Source organism: Carassius auratus, chromosome 3, assembly GCF_003368295.1.
Source record: "Carassius auratus strain Wakin chromosome 3, ASM336829v1, whole genome shotgun sequence".
NCBI classification, from domain to species: Eukaryota; Metazoa; Chordata; class Actinopteri; order Cypriniformes; family Cyprinidae; genus Carassius; species Carassius auratus.
In genome coordinates, this window is record NC_039245.1 from 3179400 (window position 1) to 3200140 (window position 20741).

The 20741-nt window shown below is 36.1% G+C and overlaps 1 protein-coding gene across 2 annotated transcripts in view; it reads right to left on the minus strand.

Annotated features, from left to right (window-relative positions):
• Positions 1-20741, minus strand: part of LOC113043382 (signal transducer and activator of transcription 5B-like) — a 72947-nt gene that overhangs the window by 26215 nt on the left and 25991 nt on the right. Inside the window, exon 2 of one of the 2 annotated variants that reach the window (XM_026202727.1) lies at positions 2129-2193. The exons of the other annotated variant lie outside the window; for it this stretch is intronic. The gene's annotated coding sequence lies outside the window, so the exon portion shown is untranslated. The remainder of the gene's footprint in view (positions 1-2128; positions 2194-20741) is intronic. 2 annotated transcript variants of the gene reach the window in all.

Sequence of the window (20741 nt, forward strand, 5' to 3'; positions counted from 1 at the left end):
ACCCACAGTGAAATGTCACTGGTTGAAAGTACCACAACACATATATATAAAAGTGTATTTTATTTTATTTTTTTTGCTTAGAAAGGCTGAGTTTGAACCTCTGTTGCCTTCCTCTGTTTCTGGTCCTTTCTGACCACATCGCAGTGTAGGAGGCTAAGAAAATAAAATAGACAAATAAAGTACAATTCACAAATACCTTGAACCTCCACCTTCAGGGAGGAGGTAGATAATTCCAACTCATAATAAAAACAAATTTCAAAGGTATTTTTTCATTCCCGTAGCTGTAAGCCTTTAAATAAGGGCAATGCATTTGAGAGGAGGTGCATTGTGGGGTTACTGAGTGCACTGGGTCAGTCCTGATTTAATGAGGCTATATTATATTATCTAGTATTTGTCTTATTACTTATAATGTGCAATTAGTGATATTTTATTTATCATTTTTGTAGATTTATACTGGAATATATTTTCCATTAAGGCTGTTAAATAACTTCTCCAGTTCTTATCAAACTCAGATTGCTCATTTAAAATCACAATTTACAACAAAACTGTGAAATTAACATTATACAATTTTGTAGTCTTTATCAGACTATGGTTCTACTGAAAACAAATAATCTTTTATAAATTGAAATTAAAAGTCTTAATTCAAAAAATTTACAAAAGATTAAAGGGGGGGGTGAAATGCTATTTCATGCATACAGAGTTTTTTACACTGTTAAAGAGTTGGATTCCCATGCTAAACATGGACAAAGTTTCAAAAATTAAGTTGTACGTTTGAAGGAGTATTTTTGTTCCCAAAATACTCCTTCTGGTTTGTCACAAGTTTCAGAAAGTTTTTTTCGAGTATGGCTCTGTGTGACGTTAGATGGACCGGAATTTCCTTATATGGGTCCTGAGGGCACATCTGCCGGAAGAGCGCGCGCTCCCATATAGCGAGGCTGAGCACAACAGACATTTCGCTGATCAGAGCGATTCACTGATCAGAGCGAGAGCGTCGCGAAAAGTCACAAAAGAAGTGTGTTTTTGGTTGCCAGGACAAGACAACCCTGCTCAGATTACCAAAAAAAAAAAAAAAACAGCATTTAGGGACCAGTGGATGTAGTTTATTTTTACAGAGCATCAACAGAGTTGTGCAAGTGTTTGTGTTTGTTCCCTGCATTTCGAAGATGCTTGTTTTACAAACAAGGCCCAGTTTGACGATGGATTTGCGTATCGTTTATTTCTTAAGGATGATGCAATCCCAACGAAAAAGGGTCACGATCGTGTGTTGGAACCGCAGGCGGTGAGTAAAACTCCTTCAAATATCTCTGCCTCCTTGTTAGTGCGTCCGGCTCCCATGCCGGAGACCCGGGTTCGAGCCCCGCTCGGAGCGAGCCGTTGCTGCTGCTGCTTTCGTTCAGTTTCAGCCTCGGGATCTGATTCTGGATCATAAATAAACGGCTGAATCTGACTGTTAGCCATGGTTTGTTTTGGTTGTTGTTTTCCTCACGGTAATGTCACAGCTTCCAGCTCTCAATGCAAAAGCCTACTGGCGCTCGTGATTCTTTAGCTCCGCCCACACGTCACGCCTCCAGACGGTCGTGTTTTTCCGGGAAAAATCGGTACAGACTATCTTTCTCCTGTGAATATAATAAAACTAAAGACTTTTTGGAGTTATGAAGGATGCAGTACTTACTACTCTATAGGTACTCAAGATTAACAGGATATTGAGTGAAAACGAGCATTTCACCCCCCCTTTAAGGATGCACTGATTTAGGCATTTTACTAACACAGGTATCATTATCTGCAAAACATGACTATGGTGCATCCATAATTTAATTTGTATATAATTGTGTAAAACATAATATATGCATTTGATTACATTTGAAAGAATATTCAAAAAATAATAATGGTAATTCATATAATCTTTAATTAACTATCATCATATTAATATTAATTATTAACGTAATTTTGTAATTATTATTTCATGAAAAAAATTCAGTTATTTAATAATAACATTCATGGTTTCTGAGGCAGATGAAATGTGATTATCCATAATATAGCTATAAAAAAAAGAGAGAATAATTGTGTATGCTGTTATGTGAATGGGCTAGTAACTTATCATCCTTTCCAGAAATTTAGTTTACTGTACCTCTTATCTCAAGCTCTCTGTTACCATCTAAGAACAGGAACTTCTGGAGAGGAACCCCGGAAAACCTGAACATTTAGGAGACAGAAAGAGAGAAGGAGAAAAATTAGTTTTTTTTCTTCCTCATCTCATAAAGTTTTGAGCAAAGAAAAATACACACAAAAAAAAATCACTCATTCAGTTTGACAGATACACTAACTGCACATGTGAGGTACAGTAAGTGTGCAAGGGATTGTTAAGGTCTATAAGAATGTTAATTCCTCTCAGTCTGCTATTCTCTCCTCAGAGGGGAAGAAAATCTAAGAGTGGGAAAGGAGGAATATGTCTCCACTGACATTTGAAGTATTAATGTGTTCAATCTTAATCTACGGTTACTGGGTACATCCACAGCCCACAGAACCTGAGTGAGGAAACTGAAGGAAACACTCTCTCTCTCTCTCTCTCTCTCTCTCTCTCTCTCTTGCTAGCCAGAATCCTCTCAACTGACTGGGTAACTAAACATATGTAAAATGAATACTCATGTTCAATCACTATCATGAAAAATGTGGGTCTTTAAATAAAAAAATAAAAAACCTTCCCATTTGTAGGATTTGGTACATTCTGGAGTTTCTGTGAACTTTCATTGTGACTATGGCTCTTCTAAATCAAAAATACGACAAGCTTCAGTCTGTTTTGGCTGTGTATTGTGTCTGCACTGCGCAAGATGTGAGTACGGTTTAAAGTTAACACTTGCCAAGCACCAAAAGTAAATGAAGTTGTTCGCCAGTTGGCCGGTAACTTTATTTGAAATGGTGTGGTTTGGATCAAATTCTAAGAATGAGAGTCGACCCTCGCTTATGTAAGAGACCAGCATGATTCAAATGAAAAAGCACAGTATGTCTTCTTCTTTTCTTTGTTTTTTTTTGCAAAAAATTTGCAAGTCTTTTGCGAGTGACTCAATGACCTGCACTTTTTATCACTAATATACAAGGATAATATATATATATATATATATATATATATATATATATATATATATATATATATATATATGTACTGTATGTACACATGGCAAATATATTGTCATGTGTATAGTCTGTTTTGGTTCTGTTCTCATTTGCCTGTGTTCCTGCTTAGTCTCCAAATTAAATTTGGCTGTGAAAATACCCACAAAACATGAAGTTTATTACACATAAATGTTTAGGCATAAACTATGGAACATAAAAGAAGATAATTTTAGAAACTTCTCAGTATTGTTTTGTTCATGCAATGAAAGTCATTGGTAACCGAAACAGCTTTGTTACCGACAGTCTTCAAAAAACCTTCTTTAGTGTTTTTCAAAACAAAGTTATTCAGGACTGAAACCACATGAGGGTGAGGAAATGATGACAGAATTTAATGTTTGGGTGAACTATTCCTTTAAGGTCTTTTTCTTGTTTTGTTTTTAATAAAACTGTACTCTAAATAAGAAACTAAAACCAGCTGGTGGCTTTAAATGTCTTTCATTCATTCGATTCGTTCAAACGGCTGATTCATTCAGGAATTAAGAAAACATCTCTCTCTATCAATGGGCCTTTAAATCACTGGTTCACACCATTTATTTAAAACGAGGATTCATTCAGAAACTAAACACCACCACGCTGCTTGGAGACGCACAACAAGATATGGCTTTATAGCTAATATTTTTGTTGGCAGAAATACAAACAATATCGTGTTTAAAATATAACAATTTACTGTTGTATAAAATCACATTTAAACTCCTGATATCTGTGCAAAAAGTGCACTCATGTGATATCGTTTATCACATGAAATAAATATGAGACAAAAACTGACACGGGGCATTTTTTGCCTGTAGGAAAGGTAAGATGACGTACAGGTCTGGGGTGGGGCCAGTGCATTAAAATGTTGTTGTTGTTTTTTTCATAACTAATTAAGTTAAAACATTAATAATATAATAATATAATTAATAATGATTATTATTTTAATGATGTTTAAAACTATATATATAAAATTACGACTTTTAATAATTATTTTTAAAGTACACATTATATATTAAACAAAATATATTTTATATAAAAAATAAAGCAATGTCTACAGTTTCATTTGCAGAATGAAATATCTATGGACAGCAAATTCATTTACATATCCTGTGCATAATCAAGAAACTGGTTATACTGCAAGTCAGTGATGTTGTGGAAATCAATGAAGTTTGTGTGCAGTTTTTTCTAATCCACCTCATTCAAAATTACAATTCACTTTCATTCTGTGGATAAGATCAGCCAGAACATTCAGTTTCAGATAATTCCCTTAATTCCAACAAAATGTTTTGGTCAGCTATTAAAAATTTGATCGACATGTTCCCCTTTGACCATCTTCTGTGTTTTGCCATAAAACCCAAAGGAACAGATTCTTGCATATTTTCAACACAACTGACTTTAGAAAGCCAGTCAGGATTAGACCCCACGGGCAGGATTACATAATCTCAGAGACAGAACACACATTCGACAGCGTTCATGGTAAAATAAGAGTGAATCCATGCAGAAACCCATGCACGACAGATGTTAATGAGGTGAGGAGGGGAAGTTTGTGCGTGATCTGATGTGATAGAGTGAGAAACACAAACATTAGTGTGTGTGAGCGCTTGGGAGAAGGAACAGATAAGCAGGGAAGAGAATACAAACACTGCTTTAGATGGCAAAGTGACACTTGGCGAGATGAAGTTTATACAGATTAAATTGGCACACATATTAACACAAAACACTCATCTGACACTTCACAGGATGCTAGAAGGGCCAAGGGCAATTTTCTTAAGGGGACAATGTTTAAAAGGCTACAAAAGCACACACCATCTGTGTGTGCATTTATTCACAGACGTACACAGACAACCCTGAAGCTGTCACGTCAGTCACACTGTGCAAATGCTTTCAAGCAGATATCCAAAAGAGCATTCCTCACTCTTTGAACCCCCCCCCCCCCCCCCCATTTCCATACTGATTGCTTGCTTTCTCCAAGGGAGGATGAATAAAACCATATTTATGGCCAGTCAGGATAAAGCAGTCCTGACAGGTGCCAGCTGACCTTATGCAACACACACACACACACACACATTCCATGCTCAGTCCTCTTCAGATATAGGTCTACGCATCCTGGGAGTCAACAAGCCTTTTTTCATTCTCGACCTATTGACAAAAATTAGGCTAATGGTGCATAGAATAAAGGAAGTGTGTATCAATAAAAGTGGATTTTTAAAAAAAAAAATGTACAAATGAATAGTTAACATTCTGCAAACCATCTTATTCTGAAGCTGCATGATTTTTTTGGGTGAACTACCCCTCTTAAAAATTGCTTTTTCTATACGAGAAAGAGCAAGGCTCTTCTTTCTTTTTTGTTCAGAAAAATCCACTGACCTCACAACAGAGCACTCTAATAAATATGGACAAGGAATATACACGATGACACAGTATTTAATTCAGCAACAAATTCACCCTCTAATAAATGGAATACAGTGTGTTGTTTGACTTCATACTAATAAACAATCAAAAGTGGTACTTGACCTACTCTTAAGAGTCCCTTATTTAGAGGGAGAGAAGCATGAAGAGAACAACCAAATGAATCAATCAGCCCTCTATTAGAACAAGTCACGCTGACAGGAAGGAAGATGACCATAGAAACAAAACAATAAACACAAATGTCCACAAATGCTGCTATTTCTCTGTCTTCATACAGGCTTCTTCCACATTAAACTGTTTAGGAGCAATGAAGCTAAGCTGTAACACAAATCGTTTACAATTTACATGTTTTTGGTATGGAATTAAGATTATATATATATATATAATATAAAATAACTGTAGTTGTAATCTCAAGAAAGCTATGTTTGTTTTCACGATTACAAGAAAATGAAATCAACATCTGGAGAAAACAAGGCCATGTAGAAATCACAAGAAAATTTGATTCACAACATTTGCACCATGCAAAGGCAAAGCTAAAATCCACATACTTTTTGAACTTCTAAAAAATGTAACTATCCACAAAATCAAATTTTAAGTCCATGTGGAAAATACAAAGACAATTTACTTAAAATGTACCAAACTCATCAGAACAGAATCTGTGTCTGTTTATGTGTTTAGTATCACTGGTCTAAATCCTGATTTAAAGGTCAGTCTATATGAGCTAACACAGGCAGTGACTCAGGCCTGTGTAAATGTGTGTGTGTGTGTGTGTGTGCTTTCATACCATCTGCCATTGCATATCTGATCAAGTTAGACAAACCCTCCAGAGATGCCCTCATGACATCTATAAATACCTTGGTATCTAAAATACCATGAAACAATACACAACCCAGATTTTTTCCTAGATTGAAGAGAAACAGTCACAATTAGCACACATGAATGAATATATGATGCATTAATCTCCTAGAAGAAAATGTGAGCATCAAACTTCCTGTGCAGGTAACAATAGCAACCGACTCAACCGCTGCAATCGCCACACCTACCACTAACCTCTGGTTGCCATGACGACAGAGCGCTCGAGAAAGGTGCATTAGGCCCAGAGGCTATCAGCCGGTCACACTAACTCACAAAGAAAACAACACACTCATGAAAACATCAACAATTACAGGTAGCTTGTTTCTTTTTTAGGATGTGCATGAAAATCAGAGCAATGTTTTCATGTTGTAATGAATCCGCTCTGATTACCTGCATCTTATATCCATTAGCACACAGTATGGGATCTGCTTTTCACATTTTTACGCAAATGTACGAAGTTAGAGTTACATAATGAAGGGTTCGCTGTAGTAATTTTGGGCAGCCAGTATGCATGAGCAGTCTTAAGAGCACGTCTCAAAGCGCTGACTGTTTTCATAGCAACCAGGATTCTAACGGCAGCTGCAGTGATGCGAGGACTTTTCTGATTAGCGATTGGCTCTTTCATTCAGAAAGTGGGGCTTTGTTCAATAAAGTGGCCATTTGAGCCCTACTCACTGACACACACACACACACACACACACATATACTGTGTACACACAAACACACAAATAAATTTACTGGCCATGTATTTATTAAAATCAATAATACATATCACTATTATACTAAATGAACTATACATTTTAATTTATACAATTCTAAAATAAATTAAATGTAATTAAATGTATGCATTTAGCAGACACTTTTATCCAAAGCGACTTACAGGGCATTCAGACTAACATTTTTTACCTATCATGTGTTCCCGGGGAATCGAACCCCTGCAGTGCTCTACCAATTGAGCTACAGGAACAATTATAAAAATATTTATGAATTAAAAACCTAAAAAACTTTTTTTTCCCTGCTTTCAAATGTTAAACCACAGAGGTTCTAGTTTTGAAGAAAATTCTGTTATCATGAACAGCTCGTGTGAAAAACTCACAATGCTTCACAAAACATAAAGTGCATCATATTACATATTAATAATGTAACACTTCAGTTAGTATTAACTAGTTGCTTATTAGCATGCATACGAATTGCATATTGGCTGTTAATAAAGGAAATATTAATGCCTTATTATTATTAGGTATTTATTTGTTTGTGTAAATGAAGGCATTCATGCAAAAAAGCCCATTCATTCATGCTTTATATGAAACACATAAAATAGGTTGGAACATCTCTAAAGTGCACTAAACACACACACACACACACACACACATTCTACTTTGGCTGAAAAAGATGCAGAGAACATGGCAGTACAAAGGTTAAGTGTTTAAACTCACTGAACCCTAGCACTCACACAGACATATTGTACAGAGTATGAATAGCTTGAAGTGCTCTGTAAAGTTATTACAATAAAGCACAGGAGGACAGATGTATCATAGAACCACTCAGAAACAGAAAAAAACAGAAACACAGAAAATAATGCCAAAATGGGGAAAATATGACCCCATTATTTTAAATGATCAATGATTAAGGACTATCTAGCTAAGCAAAGTTATTCACAGCATTGTACGTTGAGTTATTGATTCCAATGCGCAGTTCCCCAGTTCATCCGAAATGCTTTAAAGGCAACATACAGGATAAAGCTACACAACACATCCACAGCTCTCTTGGGGCCTATTAATACCAAGGCTGAAGTGATTGTAATGGGGATGTTCATTCATTCATTTAATTTATCCAGTAAATGGATTGTGTTCTTGGGACTAGGTGGAGAGCAACATCAGAGTGCTTGAAACTGGTTGGACACAAACAGCTGTGATATATTCACTTCTTTCCTGTTTCAGGTTATATTACCAGTTGTAAACACAAACTGGTTGACGATGACCATCCCAAACCTCGTACGCACACACTTTGCAAACAGCAAAGTGAACTATAGCAAAATGTACGTTTTGCATATTACTAAACATAAAATTGATTAAAAATAATTAAATGTATATACATATTTCTGCAGCTTTTTCAAAACATAATTTCTCTAACTACTAAAGTTAGATTACAAGTCAAAAGCACACTAAACAAACAGCAAGGAGGTGACCAAAGAGAAAGTAGGCTACTCTAGCACTTTCTGTTAGGATCACTACCATCCCGTGAATCGACAAACTGTTAGTACTGATATTATTTGTCATAGATTTTAAATATAAACACAAATATATCAAAAAGCCTTAGTGGTTAGTTTAAAATGTCTTTAAGCCAGCTGATGGTTAGCTACAGGCACCAAAATATAAGATGAGAAATAGGGTTGCTTGAGATAAACGTCTGTGCTGATGACAGACAAGACAGACAAAAAACTAAAAGTCATAGAATAGTACACTAATACTTCTACTAAAATAATTAATGATTTAATACAATAATGAAAATCATTTTAATAATCAATGAACAATATTATCAATACAATTATATATGAATCCAAAACAATTATGACTATTATTAGCAATAATAATATTCAAAGAACAAGCAGTTTTGGTTTTAAATTGCTGAAATGTTTTCGACATTGGGAGAAGAAATGATTTAGGTCTGTAAATAAAGAAAATGTCAATGAGCGTGTCTGAGCAACTTGGACTTTGAAAGCAAACTGTTGTCTGTCTGACATTGCCTAATGAGAAGCAAATCAGTGAGATTTATGAGACCCATCACACTTTACTGGGATAATGAGGCTGACTGTGCCCAACGCTGTGCTTTAATAGACAAATTACCTTCATTAGCTCTAAATTTAAACCTTGAAATTGTTCTGGGAGAACAGTGTCAGATGTTTAGCAAGACTGGTATGTGGTGTGTGTCTCTGTGCACTTGTGTCTTCCGATCTATTAACAGGTCCTTTGTGAAGCTTATTTTGATCCACACACACATTTTAGATGCACAAGATCATGTTCCTATGTGTCAGAGTCTAGTATATGTGTATGAGGGAAAAAAAGACATCTATGGTACAGTGTATTTGTGTTACAACTTACACTTTCACTGTCTGCTAACTGGTGCGAGGAGCTATTTTAACCCATCACGTACACAACACATCAGTGTATATGTGTAGCAGCCTGTTAGTAAAACAGCTTTTAAACGCATTCAAGACAAAGGATTTCATAGTTTAGCCACATAAACAGTGTTTCATTCCAGAGCAACTGTACTGAACTATGGAAAGCTTTTGCAAAACAGTCTGTATTTACAATACTACACACAGTTCTAACAAAGGCACACACAACTGCCTAAAAACACCAATTTTCTGAAGATCAGTGCACTTTTAAACTTCAAAAACATACAAAGACAGATTGGAGCATGCTGCAGGAATGAGAGGAATGAGAGCTGTTAAGATGAAATGATCAAAAAGTCACTTCATAACTACTGGTTGCCATAGAAATGCTATAATGTGTACCAAAGACGGGGACAGAAAGAGAAACTGACTTAATGACACACACACACACGACAGTATCTTCAGCGTTGGCCACTTTAATGTTCCAGGGCTGGATGCATATTTAATCTAAAAGATTCTGCTTCTTTTTAAGCAACTTTTCCCAGACTTTCAATCTTAAACTCTGAAGAGTAATTGAAAAATATATGAATAAATACATTTAAACGAAAGTTGTCACACAGCTGTGACGTCATTTCCACCACAATGAACCATTTAAATCAAATAAATGTATCAAATGTTATTTTACTTGTTTATAAAACAGACATCTGTGTTTTTGAAGAATATGTTTGATATAAAATATGAGACGTATAAAAAAATAAAAATCAAGAAAAAAAAAATTAGTGGTGCTCCTATTGATCGGCCAATAATCAATCGCTTTGGGGAGTTTGATTGGCATTCTCTATAAAGGCCGATTAAACCAATCTCAGACTGACGACGTGCCTGCCATGAGAGGTTTGGCATGACATGGCAGAAGCACTGTCTCAATCTCTGTGCAGTGCGGGGCAAATAATTCATGTTTCTATATTAAATAACGCATAAAGTAATTTGGAAACTTTCTGTGAGACATAATTTCACAAACAGCATGAGTGTCACATCGCCACTATAATTTGCACTTCTTTAAACCATTCAGCACTTGTGCATTCTCTGAGAGATGATGTGCTCATGGACACTCAGAGCACACACACATACAGCTAATCAGGCTTGTGCTGAGTGTAACCTATTGTGCAACAATTAACCCATTGTAAAAAAAAAAACTAAAATGGACTTCATGATCAAACATTAAGGTAAAATAATAATATTTGGAAAAATTCCATTAATTTACAATTTTTATTTGGTCACTGAATGAATGTCTGTTAAAATGCATCCTGATTGGATCATCACTATAAATAATTCTACATGATAAAAAGAAAGGCTTAAAAAAGATTGTGAGTGTTCGTAGCAGCACTTACTGCTTCCTGTGGTCAATGAATGGTGATTGGCTCCAAAAATCCTGATCAGAGCAAAAACCAAGGCAAATATCAGTTCAAATTCAGAAAATGTATTTATTATTTATTTATTGTGCATATTTTTAATTAGACTGTATTTTGGTCAAATCATACAAAAAGTGTGAAAATAAATATTTAAGAGGTCATGAACTGCGAAATCAAAATTCCCTTGACATTTTGACATATAAGAGGGCAGTCTAAAAACTGCTTATATTGAAGCCAATCTGCCGAAACGTTGTGGAATGTGCCACTTTATGATGTAATAGTGTGGCTAAACCCCAGAAGAAGATGTGAAGAAGATGTGAAGTGAAAGTGACATGACGTGTGGCCAAGTATGGTGTCCCATATTCGAAGTTTGTGCTCTGCATTTTAACCATCCAAGTTTACACAACAGCGGTGAGTAGTGAACACACACACACACAAACAAAACACCCGGAGCAGTGGGTAGCCGTTTCTGCTGCAGCAGCCTGTTTTAATTTTAGTTCTAGTCTAGTCTACAGTTAGTCTAGTCTAGTCTTTGTGTGAAGCTGTCATTTCAGTTTTTATTAGTTTTAGTCATGTTCATACTCTTTTTAGTCTAGTCTTGTTTTAGTCGACGAAAACTGATGACATTTTAGTCTAGTTTTAGTCAATGAAAATTGTACTTTAGTCTCTTTTAGTAATGCCATTCTATTTAACCCAGTCAATATAGTACAAACTTTTGTTTGCATAGTTTGTCCAAGGCTTCTTATTTGAAATATGTTTTATTTTTATTGTATAAAATACAATAAGCATTAAGACATTTATTATACACTATTTGCTTACAGTTGTCTTGTGTTTGATGTGAAATACAGGCAATAGCTTAAGGTTGTTTTAAAGGGATAGTTCACCCAAAAATCTAAATTATGTCATTAATAACTCACCCTCATGTAGTTCCAAACATGTAAGACCTCCTTTTATCTTGGGAACACAATTTAAGATATTTTAGATTTATTCTGAGAGCTCTCAGTACCTCCATTGAAGCTGTGTGTACGGTATATGTATTTATATATTTATATATGTATATGTATTTACCAAACTAAAATGTTAGGTATATAATATCAGCAACAACGAGTCAGCCTTTTTATTGAAAAAAATGTTTAAAATGTCATTACAAAATTCCATCAAACACATGTTGACAATGGCACTGTGATGAGTTTATTTACACTGTTGGATATGATTAGCAGACAAAATAAACAATTGCGACTGCAAGAGTTTGTTTTCCAAAAGTCCAAAAGTGGCAAAAGTGTCCCAAGTCTAAAACATACACATACAGTACTGTACACCACAATATAATTCCAACCGCAGTGGCTAAACATGTCCAATTGCTCTTCCTAAATCTTTCATAATCCCTCCAGAGTGACTAAAAGAAGCAGCACAGTTTCAACAAACAAAGTCTTTGTCCTTTTAGGTGAGTGAAAAACAAGATTTTAAAAGTATTATAAAAGGAAAAGAACTTCATAAGAGTAAGACTGGCAACCAACTTCTATTTAAGACTAAAAAAAGACACATGGGATCCAACATAAGACCACAATGAAAATCTGAAATCCTAAATAGAATTTAAAGAGAAAGTAACTTGGTGAATTCCCTTTTGTACAGACAGTCAGGCGTTCTTGCTTCCACTGAAACTCGAGATGCATCTTTTCAAATCATGCTGGAGAATATGATCTGGTTTGACAATCGTTTGCAGCCTGAATGCTGCTGTCATTAAAGCAAACTTCTGCTTCAATATTTTCACATTAAATTAACATTAAATTATAAAATATGCAAAAACTCCCCATAAACAGCTCATTTGCATAACCGCTAGATCATGAAAAGCCATGTCTTTTTCAGTATTACTTTTAATGACAATGTGTATTTCCTCCATGTTTCATGAACTGTTGTTATGTAAAGGAGGAACAAAGAAAAGCTAAATTTGAGACCACAAGACAACTGATTTAGTCAGCAAGATGCAGTGCCAGACACCACTTCTGTAGTACATCCTACTACAGTAGGATACACACTTGTACACTCAAGTACAGAGACTTGTTTAGGTAACTTTACAAGTGCTTGCGATTATTGCAAACATTATGAAAAGGTACTAATAGATAGTTTTGTACCTAAAGGGTCCACATTTGTACCTTAAGCTTACATATAAGTACATAAAAGGTACAAAAGTGTACATTTTGAAAAGGTACTGCCCGAGTTACAGCTTTTCTACCTTTTATTTTTGAGTGTGAGTTGTTGTGGTCATCCGGGTGGTTTCTATATCTGTTTGCTTTCTTGCCCAGGTCAAAAAAAACACACAAGTATGATATGGCTTGAGTCCTTTCTAAGGGTAGCAAAAGGAATTTTGTCCGGTTTGAAATGAGCTAGAAATGTGTGTAAATGTGCAATAAATGTGTGAATGTGCAACAATATACAGTAGTAGCACAACTCTCCTCAACAAGCCACATTAATTGAGTTTTCATTCAAGATTGCATAGCACAAATACCACAGGATGAGATGCACAACCATTCGAAACATTTTGAAGTAAATAAGCTTTTTTTTTTCAGAAATCAATCATTTTGTTCAACAAAGCCTGAGAAAAGATGACCATAAAGATTTTTACACTGCAACAACAGTTTTCTATTTCATATATACAGTAAATGCTGTTCTTTTGAACGTTCAATTCCACAAATTATGATCAACAATAATAATCTTAGTAAATTGTGTTCAGGACTATCTCGTACACACACAAACAAAATCTTCAGGGAGTATCTTTCTGCAAACCAGACAAGCCTATTTTAACCTAGTAACCCAGCACTTGTAACGATACATCTTTAGACCAGGCATAACACCATTGCATCAGTGCGGAATGCTTGTAAAACATCCGTAATTACAGGTTCCATTCACTCCAATGTCAGTTGCAGACATTTGAGTTTGTTGTGTTTTGGCATCATGAGGGAGCGCTCAGGTTTAGGCAACTCATCAGTGCACCTAAATTCCCAATAAAAGACTAACAGCTTGTAATGTGACACTTCCAGTGGGAGTTACAGTGCTTGTAGAGCAAAGGTGTACGAGTGTGGCTGGCGTGCTAACAAATCACAGGTTCAAGGCTCAGAGCAGGTCAGCGCTGGTGCTTTGAACCACATGTCGTCTTCTGATGACTGCTAGCACCTGTTACCGCTGTGCTGAAAGAAGAGGAGTCAAAAGAGATCATTTTTCAAACTGAAAGTACATTTTATTGTTTTTATTACTACTTCAGTGGGCAAAATGCATTTCCAATCTTAAAATCTGAGTAAGTGTAAAATGTAGGCCTATTTTAAAAAATATATTGTGGACAATATAAATATATTCAAAATGAATACATTTTTTATTTATTTTTTGCCACAAATAAATTATAGAAAAAAGTAATAAAAACCTATTGAAAATGTATTTATGTCAAATGTTTGTCCTGTGGGTAAATCAGGAGTGTTTCTTATTATAGTGTACTTTTATAGTAGTTCACCTACTACAGTCTGGTCTATCATAACTGCACTACTGTAAGTGTACAGCAGTTGCTGATGAACTAATATAATTATATAAAGATGTACGACTAAAAAGATAATTAAGTTAATTAATTTGCGCATTGAGTGAACTTTCAGGCCAACTTTTGAAATTTTGTTATGCAGCAATGCTATTATTAAACAGTTTTTCCTGGTTTGTAAGTTGGATGGCATCAGCAGAATATAATTAACGTAATTGCATCACAAAAAGGGAATATTTTTGTCAAATAACACTTAATTAGGCACATTCTCAAATTATTAGGGTTTTAGTCAGCCTACATTTTAATAATGCAGCCGCAGTATATGATTTTCCTGGTCACCATGTCCCAGCTGTAAAACAATCAATGAGTGTTTTTGGTGTAACTTCTACTTTCAACCTAAATAGAAAGCACAAAAACTGTCTGAAAGTCTTATCTAATGTGAGGACCCTCTTACTGTGCAGCTGTAATGCTGCAAGTCTCTGCTTGAGTCCTGGTCTGGACAGAGAAGAAGATGAAGAGTTACCACTACATTCTTTTGCAATCCCATATTCACACAGCCAACCTGCACTGTTAAAAAACATGCAACAAAGCATCAAAGCTGAAGTCTGATATTTTGTTAGATAATAAAATACTTTATCCTAACCCAGTTAAATATGCACAGGCAAGTAAGTCATTGGACTTATATACACTGTAAGTAAACACTGTGGCAGCATCAAAACATTTGACCATTTGACCAGCCCAACACAGCAGTATCGGCTCAACCAATGGCATGAGGTCAGGGCGGGACTGTTTGTTTTTTGACCAGTGGCCAATAGGAGTGTCCAGAAAACACATTTGAAAACAGTCATTATTTATGCAATTCCATTTAGTGGCACACAATCAAAAAAAAATCCTCAAATAGTTACAGGTTGAAACTCCAAATAATTAACTGTAAAATTGCATAAAAGGCATTTAATTACAGGAAATGTCAATATCCTAATCTAATTCCAACACTCTGTAGTCTTTAGTTTTCCACTTTCCTTTCGAAAATTAACTGACAGAAACATCCCAGGGCAAAATCCTGACCGGTTTAACATGAGGCCATGTATCAAGCTACTGTCTTGAAGCAGGGAGTGCCTGCCACCGTTTGTGAAGTCATCAAATTTCAGCAGCACTTTAATCTAGCCAGACCCAGACCCATGGTCCATTAGAAGCTCTCACCCTGTAAATCACCAAGAATGCAACAGATTCTGTGGACAGATGACAGTCTAAGAGAGGATCCACAGGCGCAGCAGGCCATAACTTAGACTCAATAGCCGCTTTTCCACTGTCGGGCCAGTGCGAGCCAAGGCTTAAAATGGGCCGGGCGGGGCTAATAGGCTCGGACCTGTAGCACCGAGGCCAAAATAGCGCTACGTTTCCACCGTCGGGCCCGAAGCTCCGCTGCGCTTAACTAAAACCCGCCCTTTACACGCCTCTCAGGAACAACATCACGCCACCTCATCATTTCACCAACAAAGAGAAAGTTGTCAGAAAACTGACAAATAAATCACTGGAACTAGCGCAATCACATTCATTATCAACCATTATTATATTTTTATGACACATATGCGGAGCTAAACTCTTGAGATGAGACTTATGACATAAAATGTTACTAAATAAATACACGATTGTGATAGAGAATAACAAGCTGACGTCTGATTTCTCCAATGGTCATATTTATTTATTAATATTAATGCCTAGCATGCATAGTCTTTTGCATCACTTATAAATATTTATATAAAACCCTGGCCGTTGGCCCCGAGGAAGCCCCGGAAGTGACAGTGGAAACGCGACTGGCCCTGGCATGCACTAGCACGCCCGCTTTAGGCCCGACACTGGAAATGCAGCTATTGCTGTACATCTGTACCATAGTGTGTAAAAATATGATTTTATATCATTTTATAAATGTTTTATAAATGTAAATATGGAAACAAGGAATATGGAATTTCATTAAGCATCACTTCTTTCTAGCAACACTATTGGCACCAAACAGAATTACAAAAATAGCATCTGTTTTAATACAAGTTAATGCCACTGTAAAGGCAAACAAGCAGTCATTTGCCAAACTAGAATGGTTTGTTGAGCTAATGTTGATAATCCAAACAAAGATTTCTATTCTGTTTGGTGCCAACAGTGGCTCTCAAATTACACACCTTTAAAACCAGGAAAAGAGAAAGCCAACACTGGCAAACCAAATGTGTCATCATTCACTTTCACCTGATAAAGTTTGTCGACAAAAATAAAATGGTAAAAGACAGTTTAACACACTAAAGGGCTTGATATGAATGTAATTTGGTCTTGACAGCGGATCATGATCACTCGGGCCGGGTCTGTTCCACTTGGGCTCAGTCACTGTTTGCAGTGGGCAGAAAAAGTTGTATAGTGTGTGGTGTCTAAATATTATTATCTTACAATTCAATAGCCAGTCGCTGCCAGTTGTAATCACTTTTTTTTTAAACATTTAATAATTGTGACAGACGCCAGTGATTGTATATGCAGCTTTGCAGCGAAAATGTGCTCACTTGTCAAACATCATTCATTGTTAAGAATTTTTTTTCCCTTTACTACGCATCTTGTTGTGATGTTTCTTTTATTTCATAAGTGAATGTATTAGGAAATTACAGTGCTTTGAATTTCTCTGTAGCTCTTCTGTCAACTGTGTTACACTGGGAGCATTAACTTTTTGGTAATCCACAGACTGACTGCTGATGTTTCAGGAATCCATTAGGAGACTTGAAAATTATGAATATATTTATGACAAAAATGTCATGCACTCACCAGACCCAACCATCAAGAATCTAAAAAAAAACCCTGAAAAATAAAAGATTTGAAGCATATAAAGCTCTTGAATCTTCACAGGAACTTACACCAAAAAGGTGTTTCACTCGGTATACACTGAAAAAAATACACATCTAGACACACAAATATCTGGTTGCTGTGTGATCACAAAAGAGTATCAGAGGGGGACTGGGTAACTACAGCTCAGGCAAACAAGAACAGTTGCCCAATTTCCTTTGGGCAATAGTTATTATGCAAATAATCCTGCATTTCCCAATAACTTCCTGACAGAACCTCTGTTGAAGTTTTACAACTTTCTCATGTGCAAAATATAGTGATAGGGGAAAAACATGCACCGAAGGAGGGACCTGAGCCAATATTAGGACCAAAAATCATACTGTTGACTTGAGCCAGTAAGCAACACAGCCAAAGTGCTAAAAACTACTCGGAAGAAATACCTTTGCAACTGCATAACAACCACCTAAAACATCCATAGCAAAATTGTTGTTAATTTCTACAAGCAACCAGTGTACTTACTGTATATACTGAATACTTTAGCATGATTTGAGCTAAAGCAACATAGTGGCTATCATGTTATAGAAAGGTCAAGGGCCATTCACAATATAATAGCATTCACACATCTTAAAGTAGGTTGTATTCTGATTTAGTCAATGTTTTTATCGTTCACCACTGGAAAAAAATAGTTGTGAGAGTGATATTGTTCCTGTGAAGCTTTATAGTAATAGTTTTGACTCTTTTTATCTCTATCTTTATAGCTATCGTCCTTTGTGTCAATAGGCCTTTAATCTTAACAGTTTTTTCAAGTCCAGAGTTTTGGACTTCTCATTCCAGTAGATTTAAGTTGCACTAGTATGCTAAAATAACCTATAGAAAAATAGCTGCATGGGGGTGTAACTTAAATGGCTGCCAAATGAGCTGATTTGCATTTAAGAGACATTGGATTTGCATTGGCAGGCTCCATTCAGAAAATCAATTCATCCATTTAAAATGTCAAAATTGAGTTGTCATGTATGTTACTACCCTATTTATCCTTGCAGAGGAGCATCACTACTGCAGGAGATGGCCACACACATCTTTTTCAAGAAAATTTGAAATTACAAAAAGCATTCCTTAAACTATAATAAATCTAAACTAAATACATAAAATTGTGATGAAGTGTGTTCCTAACAAAATTCCTAAAGGGCACAAAAAATCTGTCCAGAGGGAGCCTGTCAATGAGATGAGGTATTCTCAAAACAACTTTCGCAACAGGGTAGACTCTTATTTTCACGTGACACTGCTCACTGGATGAAAAAAAAGAGCTGTGCTACTCTCTGATCTGAATGGATGAATGCTCAGAAGGGCTACAGATACAAGGAAAAATGCTAAACAGTCAGCAGCATGAGCAAAGAAAGTTTACACTCTATTTGACACTGTGTGTGTGCGTATGTCTCAGCATTTTTTTCCCACTGCAATAGACTCTTATGATGATGAATCACTGAATGATTTACAGTTAAACAACACCAAGGCCACACAACAGGAACATAGGTTTCATGTCTCTATTTTCCTCAAGCGAGGTGAATGAGAGAAACAATCTGAAAAATTAAATCTGACAACAGGTCACAATTGCCTTCTTGGGACAAACTGTGGGGGTAATTTAAGATTTCAGGTTTACAGTATTAAAAAAAAAAAAAAAAAAAAAACTTTTACATATATATACACACATTTCTGGCCAAAATATACAGTAAATGTTAGGAATGCACCATATATTTTCGCCTCATATTTTTGTCCGTTTTGCCGTTTCGGCCAAAAAACAAAAATGACAAAAATGAAAATGTTGGAAAACTGAAATGCCATGCCCTGGGAAATGAACCCACAATCTTTTGCGCTGCTAATGCAATGCTCTACCACATTGCAGGACGTTGTTGCAATCTGTAAAACCGGATTTAACTCTATTTTTATATATTTTTTTGTCATTTGACCTAATTGCCACTTTTAATCCACACCTGTCCCGCACAATCACCACCACCCACACACACACACACCTTGTTGTGGGTTCTAAGTTTATGTCAGGATACTGACTACAAAGACCATCTGGCCAGGCTACCGTTCCCAGGAATTTATACGGGAAAACAACTCACCATGTCCTGGAACATAGACAGAACATTTTGAAAACAAACTCTCTCACAAAACAGATCATTGCATGGGTAATGCCTACTGAAGCTAACACCCAAAGAGCAACACTGAGACGCCGGGTAAAACATACAAACAACATTTACTCTGTTCAGAAGGTAAATAAAAGTTAGATTAAACTTGAATATAAATCTATAATAGGTAAAGTAGTTTAAATAAAAAATGATAGGGCATGTGTATTTGTGTTAGCTCTGTGTGACTGTGACAGAATTAAATAATTAGCTTCTTTTTGAGTCATGAGCTGGAATTGACTCAAAATATGTTAAACTGGAATCTCATGTTTTCAAATAAAATAATATATAATAACATAATAATTCCATAATTAATTAACTATGCCCTATTAATTATTGCTATTCCTATTTCCTGGAAAATAACACATTTTGGGGTGACACTTTACAATAAGGTCTAAAAGGGGTCTTATTATGCTTTTTTACTTTTTCAGTGTTGCTGTTTGAGCATAAAAAAGATCTGCAAAGTTACAAAACTCAAAGTCCAATTCAAAAAGAGAGATTTTCATTTAACAGAAATCACAGAGTGGTGCAAATCACATCACACACTGGCCCAGCTAACCAATCACAGCACATTTCGTATTTCAGAAGGCGGGCCTTCATTTGATTCAGGAACTATTCGAGCCGTTTATGCATACTGGGGAGAGAGGAGTTGAAATAATGTAAAATAATGCATTTTTTGAACAACCTACTAGTGTCAGGGTTTTGTTTCTTGTGTCTACATCTTGAGTCAGCACAAGGTCTAGTTCGGGGCTATTCAACTCTTGCCCTGGAGGGCCAATGGGGTTCAGAGTTTGGCTCCAACCAAACACACCTGAGCATGCTAATCAATGTTTTTGGGATCATTAGAAAATCACAGGCAGGTGACTTTGATCAGGGTTGTAGTCAAAGTCTGCACCGCATTGGCCCTCCAGGGCAAGATTTGAATAACCCTGGCTTAGTTGATTGTTTTCTCAGCCATGTGCTTCTTTAGCCCCTCCTCCTTGTTTCCTTTTACCACACCCTCTTGTTAGCCTTGTTGGTCTAATTGTGTTCACCTGTTCCTTGTGTGTTTTCCTCCCTATTTATAGTGTCCCTTACCCTATTGTATTTTCTGGTTTGTGGTGATTCTTACCCTCACTGTCAGTGTGTTTGTCTCTGTCTGTGGCTTAGTATGTGGTCCTGTCTCCCTGCCAAATTGGTCTTGTACCCTTGTCTAGTCTTTTGTAGTTCCATGTTTTTGACTTGCTCCTTGTTTTAGCAATTTGTTTGTTCTTGCCTTTTGCTTTTACTGTTAATATTTATTCGTT